The sequence below is a fragment of the Rhinopithecus bieti genome, unplaced genomic scaffold (genome assembly GCF_001698545.2).
Source record: "Rhinopithecus bieti isolate Rb0 unplaced genomic scaffold, ASM169854v2 scaffold_30973, whole genome shotgun sequence".
Classification (NCBI taxonomy): Eukaryota; Metazoa; Chordata; class Mammalia; order Primates; family Cercopithecidae; genus Rhinopithecus; species Rhinopithecus bieti.
This window is the reverse complement of record NW_016813372.1, coordinates 262,266-265,824: the sequence shown is the minus strand read 5'-3', so window position 1 is coordinate 265,824 and position 3,559 is coordinate 262,266.

The following is a 3,559-nucleotide window of genomic DNA, read 5'->3' as shown; positions in this document are numbered from 1 at the left end:
AGTGCGTAGAAGATGCACCTTTACTTTTCTTTGGGGTTTCTTTTTATGGTGACTGGCAATAGGAAATGTTTACGGTAAAATATGCAATATATACAGTAGAATATATTTTTCAAGCATTATAATGAGTTTATATTTGGATTCGTTTTATGTGTAATGCTCAGGGCACACCTATTTGCAGATATGTAGGACACAATCAAGGAAAAATATTGTAAACCAAGTAAACAAATAAATAAACTATTAAAATATGTTTCAAGCTAGAGGTCAGGATAAAGATTTATCCTGAGGTTATAGATTTGGGCATCAGCATCATATCGATGGTTATTGAAGTCATAACTATAAATGAGGGCACGAATCTGCATAAGTTTGTAATTTTCTGCAGTAAGCTGAACAGTCAGGTGTAGGAGTAAAGAAGTCAAATATTTATGTGTGATTTATAGATACATCTTGACTGCATACAACACCTGAATCTTAACAGCAGTCTTTCTTTAGACATCAAACATACATTTCACTAAACTAGGTTGATGAGTTTTCAGTTTATTAGTTACATCTTCCCTAAATTAAAACTCACATGCACTCACATAGAATCACACACAGAATGTGCAATTTCCATTTCTTAATAGAATAAAACGATCATGGAAATGACTGTAGTATATTATTATTTGTCGAGCAATGCCACTTTTAGCAGTGTAAAACTCTTTTGTATTTAAGAATGAGAATAATTTGTGGTTAAGGATTATGTTTTACGTAGACAAACCAGAATAGCAGGTTTTATATTCCATCAAATCCTTACTGAGTCAAATGAACATTTAGAAGAATTTCGTGAATTTAGACATTGCTGAGTAGATAATATTTTATTGCCCTCAGTGGATTCCAATTTTCCCTAGTATATCGAAAGCAGGTGAAAACTATGTGAAGCATTATGAAGAATCCTACATGCCAGGAATAATTCAAATGTCAGGGACCAGACTGGTAATTTAAAATGTGTAGTGGCAAATATAAAACTAATGTGAGGTTTGAGCATTCTATTGGAAAAGCAGAACTCCACCTAGAGGTGCTAAAACGGATTTTATTTGAGAAAGGGTGCAGGGGATGTTGGAGGGAGAGGAGAGAAGGGAGAAGAAGAAAGGGGGATGAGAAGAGTTATTTCTGTCCAAAACAGCATGTTCTCAATTGAATCTTGCTGACTCTTTTCTAATACAAATAAAATAAAAAAGATTGAGACGGATATTGAGTTGTGATCATTTTTCTTTAAGAAATCTATTTCTAAAACTTTGGGTCAAGTAGAATCAGAACAAATTGAATAAATTTTATTTTTTAATTCAACAGTGGTGCTATTATATGCACTGCATTTTACAAAGACTGAGATCCAGTCACAAACATTTCTGACATGATGTACCTGCAAAGTCAAACTGTAACGGGATATGAAAATTCAAGACATAAGTGACTTGAAGAGGAAAATACGGTGTGCTTTAGGAACTTGTAGAAAAATCAAAACATCTATTTCAGACTAAGATGCTCAAGGAAAGCTTTCCAAATTAAGCAATATTTCATTTCTGACCTGGTAGATAAAGAAAATCAAGGTAGGAAAATCCAGTAGACAAGGAAAATTAAGAAAAGGAAAACAGTATGGGTATTGCCTATATTCAGAAGACTATGCTGTATTCTGGAAAATTAAAGGAGTTTCAAATAATTAGAACTTAATGCTTGGAATTTGGGGCAGTACTGGCAAAGTACCGACTAGAGAGGTGATCAGAAACTGTTCATGAAGGACTCTGGAAGCCGGGGAAAGGCGTTTGGGCTCTACCCTGAAGTCAAAGGATTATATTTTAAGAAGGCTGAGCATAAATTGATTTGCATGCTAGAAATGTTATTATGGGGACTTTATAAATGCTAATTTGGTGGGGTGCAGGTATACTTGCAAGGTATATGAATAGCTATACATTCAAGCAACAATGAGAAGAAGGTTGTTGCAAGAAGCCAGGTGGTGGATAATGGTGGCCAACACTCGAGTAATAACAGTGAGGATGGAGTGAAAAACATGGATAAATTTGAGAGGTATATTTTGAAAGCCAAATTCATGGTATATAGTGGTTGATTGTGACCAAGACATCCTTAATATTCCCCTAAGCTTTGCTAAATTTTATAAATGTTTCTTCCTGACTACAAGCCCTGGACCTCCCTTATCTTAGAGCATTCACTTTAAAAACTTACCACTGCTAATTCTTACCCTGACCCCTTCGTGAAATGTATATATATCGCCTTGAAACCTCTTGTCAGTTTTACAATCCACGGTCTTTTTCAAGGACTTGGGAGCCACCCTTTGAAATGTACTCATCAGGAAAGCTAACACCCAAATCTCCCAGCTTCTGTGGGAGGGTAAGGGCCTAACATTCATAAGCTCCAATTAGCAGACACAAATGACCTAATTACATGGAGAAACAGGAATGAAAATGCAGGAATAGGCCGGGTATGGTAACTCATGCCTGTAATCCTAGCATTTGGGAGGCCGAGGCGGGCGGATGGCCGGGGCTCAGGAGTTCCCTACCAGCCTGAGCAACACGGTGAAACCCCGTCTCTACTAAAATAGAAAAAATTAGCCGGGCTTGGCAGCGGGCGCCTATAGTCCCAGCTACTGGGGAGGCGGAGGCAGGAAATTGCAGTGAGGCGAGATCACACCACTGCACTCCAGTCGGGGCGACAGAGCGAGACTCCAACTCAAAAAAAAAAAAAAGTAGGAATAAATGCTCGATGCACCCAACACATTCCATTGACCAACCCACCCCTGAAGTCCTCCAGTTATTTCATAACTCACCTCACAACTTCCAAACCCTTTGGCCTTTTGGTTCAGAGAAGTTGAGTTCAATTTCTCCCCACTTCTTGCAACCGTGTTGAGTAAAGCCTTCCTTACCTGTTTAACTCTGTTAGGTGCACTTTTTCTTTGATATTTCAATAGGAAGAATGGTTGTGGTATGATAAATCTTCAGGAGACAAGAATGATCTCCAGGTTCCTGAGTTTTACTGCTGGGAGAATGACAGTTTATTCATTACAATTGCAGGAAAATAAATTAGAAAAGCTTAGAAGGAGTAACAAAGTGCTAGTAGGAGAAAAAAATCAAACCCAAACCAAAGTTGCTAAAAGATAAGAAGGTAACATTTCCAAGGTAAATCCCTCCTTCAGCATGTGAAGTATAAAATGTCTGTCCCTTTCCTCAAGGAAAATAAAGTTAAAAAAGAATAATACAAACAAAACATACATTTAGTATTCCAAGATACATTATTTGAAATTATTGAAAATGTTTCCTTGAAGTTAGAAGAAATTGTATTTTTTCATGAATTGCAATAAACATATATTTGGAATTCATTGCCATAAATAAAGATTATATTGGCATTTTTACTTTTTAAGTTATTTAGTTTTTAAAGATACTATTAAGGGTTATATTGATTTTTCAAATTTTTATAAAAATGCAATAATCAAATTTATTTGGAATGAAATTAATATTCAAACTTAAAAATGTTTATATTTTTAAACATTAGAATGTATCAAAAAGGGTCAATATAA